The sequence below is a fragment of the Microtus pennsylvanicus genome, chromosome 16, assembly GCF_037038515.1.
Source record: "Microtus pennsylvanicus isolate mMicPen1 chromosome 16, mMicPen1.hap1, whole genome shotgun sequence".
NCBI classification, from domain to species: Eukaryota; Metazoa; Chordata; class Mammalia; order Rodentia; family Cricetidae; genus Microtus; species Microtus pennsylvanicus.
The window spans coordinates 47345822-47365665 of NC_134594.1; the positions used below are offsets into that span (position 1 = coordinate 47345822).

A 19844-nucleotide genomic window follows, 5' to 3' on the forward strand; every position below is an offset into this window, starting at 1 on the left:
TGTGAGATTTTAACATTATGTCAGTTTTTCTACAGTTCAGTTTTAAGTAGCATATTTATTTAACTTATTATACCTAATTTAGCTCCCCTTGTAAAGTATTTCATAAAAATACAAAGCATAATGATTTTTGTAAACTATTAATCTGCCAATTATACAATTAGAAATTACATGGTTAGAAGAAAATAATTTAACAAAGCATTTTCTTTTCTATTGCTGATTTACTCTGCTCTGAGATTTAGTAATAGTTGAGTCTTAAAATGTATTAATATTTTAGAGGTTTCTTTTATTATTAAACATGGACTATTTAAATTAAAAAGCATTTTGTGATTTGATATGTAATTTTAATTTGGCTCAATCATGGACCTAAAAGAGTTCTTGACATCCCATTTGTCTCTCAAGAGAAAATTACTTATAGTTAGTCTGGTCTAAAAATAAATGTTTTGTCTTAATTGTTCTTACTTTATAAACTCTTGCTGTTTCAACATTGTTTTTTATTTCTTAGCAACCAAGAATAAATCTCATGATACATTTATGACATTCTTCACTGTGTGCTGTTTCTGAACTACTTAGCGGAAGTGTTTAGGTCAGGTTAAAACAGAAGGGTGTGTAATCAGTGCCTATGGGTTTCATGTTTCCTGCCTGCCCCTATGGAACCTGAGTCCTTATTGCAAACCTTTTCGCTATATAGGAGGCAGATTAGCTGGAAGGGGGAAGCAAAGAGAGAAAGGAAATCAAAGTAAAGTGGTCCAGGCAAACACTTCCTAGGTTAAGAGGAATGCAGACCCAGAAAGACAAATATCATATGTACTCACTCATAAGTGGCTTTTAGACATAAAGCAAAGAAAAACCAGCCTGCGACCCACAACCCCAGAGGACCTAGATGACAAAGAGAATGGATCTAATCTACATGGGAGCATGGGGGTCAGGGGAGAGGATAGAAGGTGATGGGGGGGAAGGGAGGGGAGTGGAGAAAAAACGTATAGCACAATAAAAACAAGAAAAGAAAAAAGGAACAGAAAGGGGGGTGGGGTGGAGAGGGGAACCCTTCCACTGAACCAGTAGGGCTCCAGCTCCCTGAGACGAGGCAGAGTTGGGAAGTGGACATCGGCTTTCAGTTTCACAGGCAGTGGAGAACTGGACTCAGGCCTCTGCTGCACAGAGGGCTCCCTGAAGAAAACACAGCACAGAGCAGGTAAGTCAACGGGAGGCTTTGACCAGTGGATGAAAGAAGAGCCTGGAGTCCCTCCCAAGTAAAGCAGGGAGCGTGGCCTAGTGATGGGTTGGGGAAGAACGTGCTAGGTAACGGCATGGTCATCTTCATGCCGTCATCTGATTGACGTTCAGACGGTCCCCTCCTTGGCTAGACAATGCTTCTGCGATGTGTTGGAAAGAACCAAAGGATTGGATTCCCCACTTTGTAGGCGGAGACTGCTCAGACCTGAATAATCGCACAGAAACTATATTAATTACAACACTGTTCAGCCAATAGCTTAGGCGTCTTTCTAGTTAGCTCTTAGATCTTGAATTAACCCACTTTTCTTCATCTATGTATTGGCACGAGGCTATGGCTTACTAGTCAGGATCTGGCATCTGTCTCCTTTGGCAGCTACATGGCGTCTCCTTCCCTCTGCCTACTTTCTCTCTATATCTCTGTTTGGATTTCCTGCCTGGCTTTATTCTGCCCTGCACCCAAAGCAGCTTCTTTATTAACCAATGGTAATAAAACGTTCACAGCACACAAAGGGAAATCCCACATCCCCTCTTCATCCCATGCTTACTTATTTTGTTCTTAGTTGTCAACTCTCAGAAGCTTTTTGAAAGCTGGGACAGTTGTAAAATCCTCCGATCTCCCCAGAGAATACTGAGTGCATGGCAGGCTCCTGGTGTGATCTTGTGTTTGTGAGATGTAAGAACCAAACGAGGAGGTCCAGACAGTCCTCCTAAACTGAAGAAAAGGGGAGGGCAGGGCATCTACTCCCTGACTTCCTCTTGGTAAGCCCTGAAACTCCTCAGTGAAGGTGCTGTCACTGCGGGAGGCTGTTGACTGACACCTATGTTCCTCATTGCAAAAGAGATGACTCAGCCCTGAGAGGGAACCATTTGTGAGCTGCCATGGGAGCAAACGAGAAACCCTCCCCAAAGAGGATCTGGAAGTCCGCCTTCCAGGCCCCAGAGTGCTTTACGGGGTGGTGTTTACCCTAAACCATGCATCCATGAGTCTACCATGTGGATAAGCCCCTAGAGGTAATACTGGGAGAAGTGTAAATCCTACAGAATCCGAATGGCTGTCAGAAGAGAGTATGGCCTGAGCCAAAAGGCGATTGCATAAGTACAAAGGTTAAGCTTGACTCCTACTAATGGAAGGAGAGGCCTTGTGAGCAGGTAAAACGAGTTTTTTAAAGCCTGATTCTTCATTCCTGAACCATGTGCACATCATGCAAGTCAGGCCCGCCTTACAGGTGAGGAACCTTTTATAACGTCTGTTTGAACTTGAGCTGTGCATTTTAGCTTTCAATCCAATTGGGTTGTTATGTTGTTGTTGTTATGTTTTATTATTATTCCAGATTTGACCACTGTTTTCCAGATCCAAATTATTCTGTTGGAGAAATCACATTGACCCTTTAGAAGAACAGATTGATTTCCCCTCCTCTGAGTTGTGGGGGTAAGGAATCTCACAAATAATGTAAGTTCAAACCTGGTGACTAACGATTGTAATAAAGAGGGGGGTGCCCGATAATTATAAAGGGTTTATCCTGTTCATGTTGCTAGGCACTGAATGATGAAAACAGAAAAAAAAACAAAATCCCTCCGTCTTGACATTGGTAAGTTAGTGAAGGAAGCAGGCAGCATTCCATAATGACAGGGGACACTCTGAGCGTGGCGTCTGTGTCTACAAAACCACAATGCGGGCCTTTAACCTGGTCTTGAGATTAGGGAAGGAGTGAGTCAGCTGGGTGTCTGATGCCAAAACCTAAGATTTGGACCCACGGGAAAAATTGGAGTTTAGTGGGCAAGGGAGAGATCACTGCAGGTCAGGCTCGGAGGGAGGAAGCCTGCCATCAGCTGAGGGAGGAAAGGAAGCCTGCAGAGGAAGAGTGGCTTGCGGTAGAAGAGGCCTGCCCCGGGAGTGATTGGCTGGGTTAGAGCTCAGTAAAGAGACGTTTTTTGCATATGGGGGGAAGAGGAAGGAAGAAAAGTTTTCCATCTGTGTTTTTGAAAGTTTTGACCATAAGCAGAATCGTGGGCCTCAGGACAGAGGCAAAATGTTAGAGACACAGGAGTCTTGAGGAAAGCCACACCACTGCCACCTTGAGGAGGTCTGTTGCGAAAGGATTGAAAGGATCCTTCTAGCTGGGCTTCTTCATGCCTTTCACTTAGTTAAGGAACTGACCCTCACCTGAGTATCCAGCTATTCTTACCACATACTGTGCGAAACTGCCTTCACCATATGTGGCCAGGGAAGGCTAGGAGAAGCTCCGTCTAGGCAGCTCTGCAGCTGTGGCCTTTTATTGGGGTTGAGGGTCCCCACACTCCTGCAAACAACCCTTTGCCTATGCTTGTGACTAAGCCCGATAGACTCATTGGTCCTCAAGAGTGAATTTTGACAGAATCATGCCTTGTTTTGTCACTGGGGCCTTAGAAAGAGAGACAGACATTGTTGTTTCCCTCGGGAAAGGAAATTTAGCAACACCTCCTGACACACAGAACTATTCCTTCCCCTTATAGGAGGAAGTAGTGGGAGGAAGGCATTGCAAGTGAAACGGATAAGCCTCTCCGCATTCTCCAGGAGAGCGGACAGAGCATAAGTTCTTGCTAGGCCTTTCACCCTGAGGGAGCAGCCGAGGGGTTTTCGTAAACATTCATACATGAGCGAAGACACATATGTGCACATGCAGTGACGGTCACGGAAAGGGATGCCGTGTGAAGGCCCAGAGACTGCGGAGACTGAGTGGGTGCTGCCGTGGCCCAGCACCCCTCAGTGCTGAGCCACTGTGCATGCCTGGTCTTGGTCTTGGATTAATGCTGGTCCCTCACAGCATCCCCAGGAGGACTTCCCTTGGCAGTGATAAACAGATACATTAATAGTATCCTAGCGACAGTCATTATTTACTGATCATGGCTGAAGTGTCATCTTCTTAGAAATGACTATTGGTCTGTAACCCTGCTCCACCCTTATCTCATTTAACTAACAAGATGCCTAACTTCTTCAAAACTTTATTCCATGTGCTGTCCCTAGTTATCAGATCAATATTTTAATTATTATTTTCTGTGGGAACCTTCCTAAGCTTACGCAGCATTTCTTCTTTCTGCAAGGAGTGTAGCAGACACTCCGCTGAGCAGTGTGCAAAACTCTCCAGCCTGGAAAAGGTACCACTCCTAGTTAACTGTCCAGAGGACTGTCTCTCGGCACAAGAACCAGTTAATGCTTCTGGTGGGCTTTGTAGGACCTGAGGGAGACGGTGCGTTCTTAATGAAGCAAACCAAAGAGCTAACGCTTCCCCAGACTCGGCAGCCCCACTCCTGTGAGGACTGCAGATGTCCCAAGCTCTCAAGAGCAGTTCTGGAAACCTTGACAAGTTCCACAGGCCCTGGAGTCATTAGGTAAGGTTAGCTTTTAGATGTCTGCATTTATTTTGGAAATGCCTTTAATTTTTTGAGAGGGCTAACTTTGAGACCATTAAAAGGCATAGGGATTTTTTTTTGCTTTGTTCTGCTATGAAATAAGAAGAAAAAAACCTTCAAAACTGGAGACCTGGAGACACACTTGGAATAGGGGTGTTCTAATTTCACCTGCTAAACTCAAGACGAGCAGGCAGGAAGTCCTGTCTTACCTTGTGGAGAATACAGGGAAAGCTTCAGGTTTTCCCCAAAAGAAAGATGTATAGAAAGGTAAAATCAGAGAAGACTCAATTATTTTTTCACTCTCAGTGCTGCGGATTGAATACAGACCCCATGGGTGTTAGGCAAACATGACAGAACAGAGTTCCAGCCCAGGCCCAGGGAGTCACCATTAAGGCATTACCACATCAGGGCATAGTTAAGAACGCTTGCCTAGTGTCCACAGAGCACTGAGTTCCATCCCAAGCACAACAAATAGATACATAAATAGAAAGAAAAATAATAAAGGGAAGCGAAAAATACTCATATTCTGGACGCTCACAAACTTGTAAAAGTTACTCAGAACGTTCAAACGTGTGAATACATAAGCGTAGCTGCCAGGCCTGAGCCACTGTTCCGCTTTCCCACCTCTCCGTTTTTAAAAGCCCCAGTGTTGCTAACAGAAGCTTGGAGAAAACAGAATTGACTTCCTTTTCCACACTGGTGTTTGAGCTAAGCCTTCTTCGGGGCATTCCTTTTTCCTTTCTCCTTTGCCTGCTATTTTGATAATGTTATTTTGAATAGCTTGCTAGTATATTTTTACGAGGACTCCTTTTGCCAAATGCAATTAAAAGAACTGTCTGAGGCTTGGTGCTCCCTGGAAGCTGAACAGAGAGTCTGGGATTTAGCAGCAGACTGTCTCCATAATAAGGACTTTGCTCACACGTCACTCCCTGGTGCTGTCATTCAGAGAAGCCTAGGAGATAAAACAATACACCTGGCAGGTCCCAGGTATGGGGTCACGTCCCCTCAAGGAATAGCATGCCTTCTATGCTCGAGAAAGAACACGATCAACCCCATCATCAGTATTAGTAGCCACTCCAGAATAGAGATGGTTGCCACTCACACACAGACCTTTCCGGAGGGCCATCTCTGCTGGTGTGCCCTGTCAGGCAGTTTAAAGAGAAGTCAGACATGTGTCCACCTTGTTTTACTGTCTAACTGGGAATGTAGGGTAAACCCTCCCTATGATAAAAACTGCACTTTGTGAGTGGTTTGGAGCCCATGTGGCAGCGGGAGTCCATTTGCATGAAGTAAGCAGACTTTACTGTGAGCTCCCACAGTGGGAAAGCTTCCCCGAAAAGGATCGGGTGGGGCCAAGTGGGGTGCAGGGTACTAAAGCCAGGCAAAGGCCCCTGTGGGCAGGGATGATCAGGGCGCTTCAGAAGGATTTCTGCAGGGTTCCGTTTTATATTTTCTGTGTCACACAGAACAAGTGGAGCACATGTTCCCTCTAAAATGTCCAAGAGTAGATCATAGGAAGGAAGTTCCTGGCTTCACCTTGGCCTTGTGTGTACTGTAGGTATATTGCTTACACTCTACCCTTGATTTCATGAAGTACCGATAAAGGGAGGTGGGGGAGGACACCCGTTCTAAGTGAGCATGTGACTGTCACTAAGATACACAGACAGACGAGAAAGGAAAGCCAGGCTTGAGCTCAGGCCTTTTAAATATATCCAGGGTGGGGCAGGATGAAAGGATTAAGTTGGAAATAACGGAGTCCAAAAGAGCTCTGAGGTCAAGACAATTGTTTTGTAGAGCTAGAAATTTATATCAGGCATTTTAAGGAGTCGCTGGAAGGCAAGATGGCTCATGTCACATCTTGCTCCTTGTTTGAGCAGCAGCAAGCTTCCTTCAAAGCGGCACCCTCTGCGGGAAAGAGCGTGAGGAGGGCAGATCCCCTCACTCAACTTTGCTTTCCGGTAATTGGGTCTCACCATGATGTTAGTAAACCAGTTCCCATTAAATGTTTTCCTTATAAGAGTTGCTGTGGTCATGATGTCTCTTCACAGCAATAGAAACTCTAAGACAACTTTCAGGAGTAGGTTCTCTGCCTCCACCAGATGGGTTCCAAGGACCAAACTCAAGTATGCCGGTTGGTTTTTTTGTCAACTTGATACAAACCTAGACATAGCTGGGAAGAGGGAACCTCATTTGAAAGAATGCCTCCATCTGATTGACCTTTAGACAAGTCTGTTTGGCATTTTCTTAATGACTGATAAATCAGGGTCCAGCCTAGTGTGAGTGATACCAACCTTGCGCAGGTAGTCCTAGGTTGAGCAAGCCTCAGAAGGCAAACCTGTAAGCTGCACTCCTCCATGGTCTCTGCTTCCGTTCCTGCCTCCAGGTTCCTGCCTGAGCTCCTTTCCTGGTTTCCTTCAATATAAGTCAATTAAACCCTTTCCTCCCCAACCTGCTTTGGTCGTGGTGTTTTCACAGCCATAGGAATCTAACTAAGACATAGGTCACTGGGCATAGTGCAAGGTACTTTTCCTGCTGATCTACCTCACCTGCCCTGTCATTAGCCTTTCCCAGCAGCTTCACTGTAAACAGAGACTGCATTTTCATTTCCCAGCCACCCAGACCCAAATAATCACACAGAAACTATATTAATTACAACACCGATTGGCCAATGGCTCAGGCATGTTCCTAACTAGCTCTTACACCTTAAATTAACCCATTTCTATTCATCTATATATTGCCACAAGGCTGTGGCTTAACAATAATGTTCTGGAATCTTTCTCCTTCGGCAGCTACATGGCGTCTCCTTGACGCTGCCTACTCTCTCTATATATCTCTGTTCAAATTTCCTGCTTGGCTTTACTTTGCTAAGCCATTGGCCGAATCGGTTTTGTTCACCAACCAATAAAAGCAACCCATATACAGAAGGACTTCCCACATCACATCACTATCATTCCTAGAGATTATTGTGGAATATAAGCACACTAGTCACTGGAGGGGCTGCTCCCCTGCACCCTGACTCTTCCAGCTAGAGAGCCACTTGGAACAAAGTAGAGGCACTCTGGATGGGGTGGGAGGCAGGAAGCCAGATGGGCCTTGAGCTCTACTTTCTCTGAGGGGAGCATCCCTGAAGCCAAAGATCTCTGCCACTTCACAGGACACAGCGGAGCCATTGTGGGGGAAGGAAAGGTTTTTATATGGGCAGTCTGTTTCAGTAACACTTTTGATTACTTTTTTAACCAACACCCACATATTAACTACTATGTGTCAGATACATAAATTTTAAAGCATTTTACAAATGTCCTTCTTAGGTTTCAGACTGAGTCTTTATTGGCCACTTGCGACTTAGGTGATGAGGTTAAATTTGATAACTTCTGTATATTTCCATTTCTGTATCTGTTATCTGCTAAGAGAACAAGAAAGCTTCATAAGCTGCAGGAATCGAGTGAATCGCAGGCCAGTGCTTTAGAAATTGCAACAATGTTTATCATTATCATTGTATGATGGTAACAAATTGTCAGTCGGCCAAAGAGTTTGGCTTTCTCCTTTCTAGAATTGCCAATTGGTAATGACTGGAGGGGACACAGACAAGCCTGAGCTGTGGGAACCAAGACAAAGAGCTAGAAATCATGTCTCAGGTTTGGAAGAGTGTGAAATATGAATACATCACCACAGCTTAGGATGGGGTGGGGGTTGATACCATAACTTGGCAAAGGTTTAGCCCACAAGTGGATTTGGGTCCTCATCCCCTACTAACCCTTCCTCACCCATCTGGTCTCAGTTTGGTGTCTGCTTCCTTGGTGACCTGAAGCCTCGCATCACATACAGGGTTACTCTGTGTGGTTCCATGGTACTCTTATCCTCCCATCTCCCACTCTTCATTTTCAGTGCTGGGAATCGAACCCATAGCCCCACACGTACTAGGCAAGAGCTCTACCATTGAGCTCAACCCTTTGGATCTATTTTGATTGATTGTTCTAGATCTTCAACCAGCCCGTTAGCTGGAAGAAACAAGGCCACCCTTAACGTTTTTCAGCCTGACTTCTTTGGCAGTTGACTTGCTGGTGCCTAGTCAGACTTCAATCAATATTTGTTGGGAGAAATTGATGTTTCACCTGAGCTAAAGAGGCAGGGAGAGCATGTAACTCTAGTACATGTGTAGAGAGCTTCTGAGCTTATTCAGTGAAGACTCTGTATCTCTTGTTGTTAGCAGAGAACTCTGCTCTGCTATTCTGAATGTGTGTTCCTGAGTGCAGGCAAGCACTCAAAGTCACTGACGAACATTCGGGAAACTGTCTGTTGGTGCCTGAGTCCTAGATGACTTTGCCCACATCCCTCAAGAGCCTTCATGTATCTGACTGTCCTTGACCATAGTATGTGTCTGTAATAAGCTGGAATTCAGTTCAGGGATTTGAGTGTTGGTGTGACAGATTGATGATCTCTTTTAATAATTGAGCCTCTGAAGTATAGCTTGGAAGAGTCTGGACGGGAAGCCCAGCTGGGTTGTATTATTGAACTTGCTCCGGACACACAAATATCTTTGTCGCTCTCAGAAAGGTCAGGGAGCATCCTGTTCATTGAAAAATTTCAGACATTACAAGGAGACAAAATGGCATTGAGAATGAAATGAACTGTCACCCGCAATGAAATGGGATGTCTGGGAAAAAGAAAGGGGACACAGACAAGGATGATAAAGCTGACAGTCATGGACAGACAGCTGCTTAGCATAAGTAAATTCATAAGTTAATTTATCAGTCAGCCCAGTCCAGAAAGATCCCTACATTTGGCTTACACTGTGATATATAAGACTCTGACAAGATGGTGGGGGGGGTAGAGGGTACAAAGGCCACTTCCATATGAGTTTCAGAAGCATAAGGAGGACCAAGAAGAATCAGTATTTTCTTCATCTTCTCAAGATTCTTGCTACCCTTGTGCCCTCAGCAGTTCCTTCCCTGGGAAGAAGGGCTGATGCATGTGGGCAGTGTTGGCTAGGTGTCTGCCCAGTGCAGACACTGGTTTCCGTTGGAGTCATCCAGATGTGCATATTCCTGGACTCACACGCATGAGGCATATGGCTAAGTTATGTAGAGACTAAGTCAGTGGTGATATGTACATCTCTGCTCTGGATATCAGCAATAAGGCTTCTGATTGTAACGTGAACATTTAAAATGCAAAAATAAATCCTAAAGATGTTGGTTTCTGCAGAATGTTTAGCAGGCTTAAGTACTTTCCCCAGTTAACAATATAATCTCTATTAAGGCACCTGAAACATTTGTCTTTCCCCCTAAACATACAGGGGGCAAAAGGCACAGAAGCCATTGCACAAAGAAACACCAAGGACAGTGTGTGCCTATAGTTCCTGCAGGAGGCAGGAAGGTCCTGGAGCAGCCTGAGCTCTATAATGAGAACCTCTCTAAAAAATAAAACAGTATCAAAGAGGTGGGTTGGTGAGATGACTTAGTGCGTAAAGGTATCTGCTGCTAGGTCTGATAATATGAACTCAGTTTCTGAGTCCCATGTGGTGGAAGAGGAAAACTGACTGCTGCGAGTTATCCTTTGACCTACACACACACACACACACACACACACACACACACACACACACACACACACACCATGGCATGCACGCATCACCCGCTCACCACACAAAATAATTTTTTAAATGTAAATATAATAAAAACATGGCAGAACAGGTCCTTAGACACCAGAGTGAGAAGAAGAAGGGCGGGGGCATCTGCATGAAAAAAGCAGGCTTTGCCATCTGGAAGGGACAGCAGTGACATCCGGTGACCAGGTTTTGTCAGATGATAATCTGGTAAGAGTTCCGAGAGAGAAACGAATGAGCCAATGCTGGACAGAGCAGCCCTGTCCAGTCTGGGCACTGTGCCCAGTTGTGGCCCTGCTGCCAGCCTGATCTCTGGAGCCTGGGGGAGATGCAGGGGGCAGATGGGTGGGGTGTGTAGGAGAGGCTTCTGAGACTGGCCTGCTTACTGTCAGCTGCTTCAGACGAAAGGAGAAAGAGTAGAAACGTGATTTAAAGTGTGTCTGTGCATTCTGAAAATGCTGGATTTAGATGTCAAAAGGCACTGTATCAGTGCTCTGTAGGAATTGCCTAGGTAAGGGAAGTCCTCAGTGTGCTTTCTCTAAGGTGCAAACCTTGCTTTTTTAAAGCGAAGTGATACGATCTCATTTTAACCAATCTACTTTTCAAGTTTGATTTTTAAGTGGCGGGTGGTAAAATAGCAGTAGAATAGATCCAGTTTATTTCCGTAGTCATTCTGCACTCCACGGCAATACACAATAAGTCACAGAAATTCAAAACATACACCGGCCAGGTGTGGTAATACCAGCGTTCAGGAGGAGGAGGCAAAATGATCTCTTAGTAAGAGGCTAGCCTGGTTTATGTAGTGAGTTCTAAGCTAGCCAGGACTACATAGTGAGACACCCCTCTCTCTCCATGTGTTTGTGTGTGTGTGTGTGTGTATTTACATAACTAAATATATAGTTATAACTATATATATTAAACTTTTTTAGAAAGCAACTGAAATTTGCCTTTATAACTTGCTAGGTGAGAATCTATTTTTACTATTATTTTGCTATATCTACTATTATTTTTATTACATAAAAAAATATTTGATGTGCAAAAAATCAAAAGGGCCAGGTGCCATGGGGCATGCTTCTAATTTCAACTACTTGAAAGGTTGAGGTTTGAGGGTCTTGAGTTAAGACCAGCCTGGGCAAATTAGTGAACCCATATCTCTATCTCTCTATATATTACATATCTGTATTTATATCTATATTCTATATAGATGGATATTATCTATAATATATAATAAATAGATACAGATGTATTGGAAAGAAGGAAGGAGAGAGAGGGAGAAGAGAAGGGAGGGGTGCAATTGGTAATTAGGTAACAAATACAGTGAAGTATGTTTTTATAAATATATACAATGTTTGTGTGTAGAAGTTACTATATAAAATTTTACTTAAAGCATATTGAATTGTATATCATTGGTAGTTTGATGGACATGTTTCAGCTTGTGGCTATATATTCAACAGGACAACACAAAACAAATGTTTAATTTACTCTTACATTTATTTTTTTCATCTGTTTCTAAATTCAGTGTCTTATAGTTTAGTTAACAGAAACAAAGGAGAGGCTGGGTGGAGCAGAGGTAGTGGGCGGCCCTGGCTTTGGTCCTTCTTATGAAGGTGAACGCACACAGGAGAGCGGTTGCACTTCCTTTATAGATCACATTCTGGGTGGAAACCTTGGTGAATTTCCTGCGGCCATGATGTCATCCTTACTCCTCTGTGGTCCCATGAAGCTGGTGAGGGGAAGTCAAAGGCTCCGGGGTTTACAGTACCGAGCACATGGTGTTTATGGAGGAAGATTTCTCAGTCTGTCCCAGCACCCTTTGCCTCTGTGAGCGTGATGCTCACACTCCCCACCTCCGTCGCCATTCTTTGTTTCACACAAAGTCAATCGATAACCGGTCGAAATTGCATAATCTGTTGCTGGGCTGGTTGAATGAGAATGGCTCCCATATATTTGAATGCTTAGTCACCAGGGAGTGGATTTTTGGAAAGGATTAGGAGGTGTGGCCTTGTTGAAGTAGGTGTGGCCTTGTCGGAGTGGGTGTGGCCTTGTTGGTGGGAGTGTGGCCTTGTTGGAGGAAGTGTAGCACTGGGGATGGACTTTGAGGTTTTAAAAGACCATGCCAGATCCAGTACTCTTGCGCTCGCTCGCGCTCTCTCTCTCTCTCTCTCTCTCTCTCTCTCTCTCTCTCTGTCTGAGGATCAGGATGTAGCTCTCAACTGCTGTTCCGGCGGGGGGGGGGGGGGGGGGGGCGGGGGGACCTTGCCACCTTGCCTCCTGCCATGCTGCTGACGACTCACAGACTCACACTCTGACCCTTTGAGCAAGCCCTCAATGAAATGCTTTCTTTTATAAGACTTGCCTTGGTCATGGTGTCTCTTCTCCACAATAGAACATTAACCAAGACACCCGCTTTTGTCCATTCTAGGCTATAGGTCACAGCAGTGAGGAAAGCAACCTAGTCAAGCATCCAGACACTTGCTGGTGATAATTACAACCACTGGCCCCTTGCAGAGTGTCTCTTCCCTGTGACTCAACAGTGTTGCGACCCACCTCCGGTTATTTGTTTGCTCCGATACCTGGAGATCCTCCAACTAAGGTAAAAACTGAGGAAAAACCCTGTCCTCTGGTCTTCCCAAACTATTGCCTTCCAGGTAGCAATGCAGAAGGGAAGGACGAAGCCTGCTGTCATGGGCTCTTCTCTCTCCCCAATTCCCCTGTTCCAACCCGATATTCCTTTCACTCCTCCTTCACTACAGTTCCCAAGGGGAACCTGCTGGAGTCTGCAAACATCGCTGGAGCAGGACCTCTGGAGCTCCTACAGAAACGCTTGACATTTGAACAGCTCGTACACAATACAGATGAATGCCAAGCAGTGCCCGCCAGCTCCCATCACTGCGTGAACGGCCCCAGCGACCTGGCCTCCAGACACCCAGCCACCACCTGCATACACTGAAATAATTCCATTTGTCCTGTCTACCTCGCTGTATTATAAAGACACATAATGACTGTCCACGCCATAATCATTCAAATGGCTTTGCTTAAGCTTTCTCTTCACCGTCAGACACCAGGCAAATGAATTAACCTGTCACAGTTTCCTCCTGCAGAGTCACAGTTGGGCCATCCTCCTGCAGCCCATGGATCACCCCCCTTTGGGGATCAGATGACCCTTTCACAGGGGTCACCTAAGACCATCTGCACATCAGACATTTACATTGTGATTCCTAACAGTAGGAAAAATACAGTTATGAAGTAGCAACACAAATAATTTTCTGGTTGGGGTCACCACACATGAGGAACTGTATTAATTAGAGCTCGCAGCATTAGGAAGGTTGAGAACCACTGGCCTAAGGGGTGGGGGGAGCGGTGTTCAGAATAAGTAAGCAGGTGCTAGTTCTAAAGAGGTGACGGTGAAGCTTGGGGCGCTAATGAAAATGTGGGGCTCGGGGGTGCCTGGAGAGGAGGCCATAGTTATTTTGTGGGTTTGGGGTTGTTTTTTTTATTTTTATTTTTTGTAGATATTTACTTCTTCAGATAGTGAAAGCTACCAAAAACAACCAGAAAAGCAAAATCCATCCTCACAATTTTTACTGTAAACGCCTTCTAAAAACTTCTGACATGTCATCAAACACTATTTCTTGTCTTTTTTTTTTTAAACACTGTTTCTTTTAGCCCTTCGTGAAGACACTGTCAGCTGTGAGTGCCATTTATTTGTTTATCTTTCTGTTCTGGCAGAGGAGCACATGTCGTGCCATCTCTGGCATCTGCGACTGCACCACACCCCCAGCCTCCAGTAAAGATTTTTAAAAGGTGCAGTGCGTGCCCAGGGCTCCTCCTCCGAACGGTCCATCACTTTGCTAAGTAGTGACCACATGTGAATGAGCACGTGGGGCCATCATCCCAGACGCCGGGACTGCCGCTTCTCTTGAAACAATTTATATTTTTAGCCTTTGCTAACTTAATGAGCTAGGCATTTTCTAGATTCTGACTTACCGTATTTATTTATTTGCTTTTTAAAAAAGTTTGTGTGTTTATGTGTTTATCTGAACACACACACACACACACACACACACACACACATATATATATATATATATATATATATATATATATATATGCACTAGGTGCAGTGCCTGAAACCAGAAAAGAGAATTGGATCCCTTGGACCTGGAACTACATACAGACAGTCGTGAACTTCAGTGTGGATTCTGGGAGCTGAATTCTAGCCCTCTGCAAGAGGAACAAGTGCTCTTAAATGCGGACTCATCTCCCCAGCCCCACATACCCATTTTTAAAAGGCTGCAGCGCTAAGGCTAGAAACACAGACTTAGCCGTCACGAAGCCTGGGTCCCGCTTGTGTTTTGCCTCAGCTGTTGTCAACGTGGATAATTCATTGTCTCTTTATCGACGCAATAGAGATGATAGTTGTTCTTACCTTTGGGAAAAAGAGGTAGTAAGTTAGCCTGGTATGGCAAAAGTGCTCAGAAGGAACCTCTCAGGATTTCAGATTGGTGTGTTCTAGTTGGCTCTAACTGATAACTTAACACAGCCGAGAGTCCTCTGTGGAGACAACTGAGAAATTACCTGGATCAGATAGGTGGTGGACATGCGTTGGGCTGGGAGTTGTCTCCGCCACGAACTGGGGAAGGGGCCAGCCCACTGTGGGCAGCACCATTCCCGAGGCCAGTGTTCCTAGGCTGAATAAGACAGATAAGGAGCCTGTGAGGGAACCAGTCGGCAGCACCTGCTGTGGCTTTTGTATTAAATTTCTATAAGGGTTTTGCTCTGACCGCCCTTAAATGATGAACTGTAACCTCTAAGCAGAAATAAATGCTTTCTTCTTCTAAGTTGCCTTTTTATTACAGTGTTTTATCACGACAACAGACAGGGAAGAAGAGCTGTCACTCAGAGATGCTTTTGCTGTTATTTTGGTATTCAGCTTCCTAGTCTGCCTTTTCTCCTTGTCTTCCTCCTCTTCAATCTCCGTCCCATGTTTATGCTGGCTGCCCTTCTCGGAGCTTTTCTCCATTACATCTTCCTGGAAGGGAGGTGACCTGGAATTGTTCAAGTGCGAGCCTCCCAAAGGCAGAATGGCTGCAGAATGCATTAAGGCCGGCTGGCAATATCAGCTCAGCGATGATTCGGGTGCTGCTCCCTCTCCCTAACACTAGGGGTCACTATTAAAGCAGTATTTCAAAAGCTGGCCACTTTTCCAGCCATAAATTTGAGAAAGTCCTTCAGAGTCTGAGGGACAGCTGGGGATTTATCAAGCGCCTACATTGAAGTTCACTTCTAATCTCTTCTTGTTTCTCAGCTCTAGAAAACAATTCCGTTCACCCTGAGGGGGATGAGACCTCTGCCTGAGAAGATCCCGAGTTCAAAAGCTGGCTCTGGCCTGGACGCCTGGCTCCAAACTCCCATGCCGGGCCCGCTGCTGCGATCCCGAACCCACTCGGCTCAGAATCCTCCCCCCTCCACGTTCACACCTCAGACCCTTCTGCTCTTCGGCTTTCTTCCTGGGGATGACCCGAAACCTTAAGGCCTTCATTCACCAAGCCCTGTTGGGTTTACTTTCTATTATTTTTTAATCCATTTTCTGCCATAAGGTTGAATGAGAGCTCTCACTTCAGAGGGCTTCGGGATTAGACCACACACCCGCGTCTTGCTTACCTGTATCTCTTAGCTGCGCAGTTTTTCAAAGTCACTTTTTGATTCGTTCGTTTTGTTTTCTTTTGTTCTTTGAGACAGGATTTCTCTGTGTAGCTGCCCTGGAACTTGCGCTGTCGACCAGGCTGGCCTCCAACTCACAGAGATTCACCTGCCTCTGCCTCTGTTGGGATTAAAGGCGTGCGCCACCACCTGCTCCCACGTACAGCTTTGCCGCGTCTGCCACCCAGATGCCCTTGGTTCCCGCTTCATTTCTTGTTCGGGTTACCCCGCCCTCTGACAATTATGGGGATTGCCCTGTAACTTTCCAATAAAATTTTCCTCATAGTTTAAGCAAACGTTTACTGAGCGTTTAGTATGAGGCGAGCAAAGGCTACGGCTTTACACAGATGATCTTAGTCTGCTCTCAGAAGGGCACAGTAAAAATGTGAGATTATCAGCACTCCACGGAGCCGACATTAAACACAAGAGGGTTCAATGTTTTGTCACAAAGGTCATAGATAGGGCTTGGGTATGATCTAAACAGAGGGAATCTGACTCCCGAGCCCTCGAGCTCGGCACAGTAACTGCCTCTGCTTTGCCATCCGTGTCTCCAAAAGCTCAGCTCTCCCGGAAGCCTCAAGCTCTTCTCACCCCTTCCCAGCTCCATGGTGCTCTCTGCTGATGCCTGGCTTCTCCCATGCTGACAAGAACGTTAGCAGCGCTAACACTCTCTGCCATGTGTACTGTTACTATCGAGTAGCTCCACGCTAAGTCGGCTTTCCTCGGTTTGTTTCTTCTCCTCTTGAGCAGTCGGATCAGTATGCTTGACTGCCTCTTTGCTCTAAAGATGGGGGCTAGATGGGTGTCTTTAAGAGCCATGCTGTGGCAGGTTCATACAGACAAGGGGCTTGTGGGGGAGGGGCGCTTTATTACTCCCTTGCTGATTTTGTAGTTCTTATTTCACAGATATTGGACAGGCATTGGCTTTAGGACCAGCCCATGCCAGGGTCAACCCAGTTTTGTCTTATAATTGGGCCAAGTGAATAAGCCCGTGGAGTCTGGTTTTATTTCTGCAAATGTTGAAATTGCCTACAATGTGATTGGAGGGTGTGTGTTGGAAGGATTAATAAGTAAACCCAAGAATGGACTCAAGAAGACATCTGGTTATCTTTCTTTTCTTCTTTGAATAGAATTTTGCTATGTAACTTTGTCTAGTTGGGTGCTAGTGTCCCAGGCTGCCCTTAAACTCGTGGCGTTCCCCCTGCCTCAGTCTCATGCATGCATGCTGGGATTGCAGGCGTGTGTGCACCACCATGCTGGGCATAATCATTTCACCCTAACAAATGAGGGTGTAGCCAGGTCCAGTAGAAGCCTGGAATCCGAGGTCTCTGAAAAGCAGACACAAAAGGAACTCAAGTTCAAGGCCTGGCTGGGTGACACAGCACCTTGGTTAGTTTCTCAGATGTTGTTTGAATACTGCTGAAAAAAAAAAAAAGACTTGTTCAGGCTGAAGACACAGGGGAGAGGAGTGAAGAACCACAGAGAAGGAGCAGGGGGTGACTTAGGGGTGGAGTGCTTATCTAGTGTGTGTGAGACCCTGCATTTCATCTCCAATACCAGAAGGGAGAGAGAGAGGGGGGGGGGGAGGAAGAAGGGAGGCTGAGAAGAAGGGAAGAAGAGCGGGCAAGCAGGCGAACAGCCAGGCCAGTCTCTAAGTAAAACAAACAACAAACTCAGACTTCCATTTGGTTCTGTGGAAATCTCGGACCCTTCTGTGTGTGTCTGCGCATGTGTCTGTGCGTGTGTCTGCGCATGTGTCTGTGCGTGTGTCTGCGCATGTGTCTGCACATGTGTCTGCGCATGTGTCGTCTGCGCATGTGTCTGCGCATGTGTCGTCTGCGCATGTGTCTGCGCATGTGTCTGCGCGTGCCATAGGAAGGTGCCAGGTCTCCTGCTCTCTCGCTCTACACTTCGCTGTTTCCTTGAGACAAATTCCTTCACGGAAGCTGGAACGAGGCTGGGCAGCAAGCCCTAAGGACCCTCCTGTCTGTATCACCCACAGCACTTCAGACGTATCCCCACCCAGGCAAACTCAGGTCCTCAGGCTTGTGCAGCAGATGCTCTTAGCACTGAGCCACCTCTCCTGTCCCTGTAGAGTCTTTTTAAGCCAACTGGGAGGGCTGATTTTCATGCCTGTTCTTAAAGCTTGTAGGGAAGCTATCTGTGAGACGTTAGGTTTGTTCTGAGTTGGATTTGTCCTCTTATGGTGCCTGGAACCCCAGCGCTTGAATACAGGCCAGTTTCCCTGGTCCATGTGGGAGAGAATCCATGAAGCTGACTTCTTTGGGGATTTTGAGGGAAGATGGTTTTCCACGCTGAGGCTGCGACCCACAGTTTTATACACACCAGGCAGGCGCTCTGCCGCTGGGCTGCCTGTGTACAGCCTCGGTTTACAATTGCTGACAATTGCCCAGGTCTCTTCTGTGCCTCTGCCACACAGCCAGACTGATGTCTGACCTGGGGGGCCACAGCCGTCTTCCATAATTCTGTCCTTTGAGTGAGTCCAGCTTTGATCTGAGGCCAACAACCACATCACTTCAGAATTTTTACTTCTGTAAGTAGGGTGTGTGGCTCAGACTGTATTCCCAGCATTTGGGCAGGGGAGCAGAGGAGCAGGGGGGAGGGGATTCAAGGTCATCATTGACCTGAGTTTGAGACCAGCCTAGACTACATGAGACCCTCTCTCTCCCTAAATAGGTACACACACACACACACACACACACACACAACCTCTGCCAAGGTCAAAGTACTTGTGTTCTTTTGCCTAAACAGGTGGATTTTTTCCTTTAATTTTTTTGTTATTAATTTTCTTTATTATTTTAGCTTACTGGCAAAAGAACCTTGGAATGAGTTGACGTGTTTTTTATTGTGTTTTCCTGGCTTTGGAGAATAATATAAAAAGCTTAAAGCTTTTAGGCATCTGGCTCCTCAGATGCTTGCAAGGTCTGCTCCTGGCATCCGGGCCAGTGTCTGGTGTACAAATCCTGTTTCTGGAACACAGTAAGTCATTTTCCTGACAATCTCAGGGTGTTTGGGGATGAGTAAACACACATTTCCACAAGCTCGGGGATCTGCCAGCACCATGCGTGGTGAGGTGCTCAGGAAACCCGCTGTTTAACAAGCATGTCTGGCCTCTCAGGCACACACTCAGCCCTGGGGTTTACAGGCTGTGAGCATCATTTCAGCTGACCTTCCACCCAGTTGTTTTCTCTTTCATTTGCTTCTCTTTCTTATTTTACTTGGCGGCAGAATTGGCTGTCTGCTAAAAATGATGAAAAAAAGGATAGCCCTGGATTTCAATGTGTTCTACCCAATCAACATTCTATGTGGGTCGGTGTAAATCTTCCTTTAAAGTAGGCCCGCTGTTCCATGTTTCCAGATAGAAAACTAATAACAATAAAATCAGCAGGCAGCTTAGACCTGAGCTTTAAGGGACCAACTCCGACGGTCGGGGCACCCGCTGGGGCAACTGGTGAGGGGCTTGCGTGGCATTTTAACTCTGGCACTATTGAATCCCCGCTGTTGATGAGAAGTGACGACTGGCTGAGAATACATCCTGCCCATGCCAGCACCGCCTCCACCTTCATACATATCTGTAAGAGGGGCCACAGGGGAAGCAAAGGAGGGGGCCGGTCCATCAAAACCCCGCTTTTGCCACGTGATTTGAAAAGGAGAAAAGTGAGCCCTCTGTTCCTCTCCCCATCTGCCTACTCCCTTGCATCTTCCCAGGCACTTACCGTAGGGTGATACATAGCACCCTCTACCTTATTTGAAGCATCTCACCTCCTGTGAAGATTATCGATCTGTGTGGCTGCCATCCCGGCTTCCTTTTCTCCCTTTGAGCCAGCAGTGTGCACGCGCGAGAGAAACAGATCCCAGAGGGCAGTTGCGCTAAATGATTACTTCTCTATTGCCA

General features: G+C 46.0%; 2 long non-coding RNA genes across 3 annotated transcripts; one reads left to right on the forward strand and one right to left on the reverse strand.

Annotated features, from left to right (window-relative positions):
• The first annotated feature begins 1972 nt into the window (after positions 1-1972).
• Positions 1973-16208, forward strand: LOC142836533 (uncharacterized). Of its 2 annotated transcripts, none has more exons than XR_012908101.1 (4): positions 1973-2459; positions 2565-2683; positions 12648-12818; positions 15534-16208. It is a non-coding gene; the product is annotated as an uncharacterized LOC142836533 (long non-coding RNA). The 2 variants fall into 2 exon arrangements; XR_012908100.1 differs by lacking the exon at positions 15534-16208 and adding an exon at positions 14344-15404.
• LOC142836534 (uncharacterized) lies at positions 14614-16017 on the reverse strand. The gene is made up of 3 exons (XR_012908102.1): positions 15890-16017; positions 14804-14911; positions 14614-14654 (listed from the first exon to the last, which is right to left on the reverse strand). It is a non-coding gene; the product is annotated as an uncharacterized LOC142836534 (long non-coding RNA).
• Positions 16209-19844: the final 3636 nt, after the last annotated feature.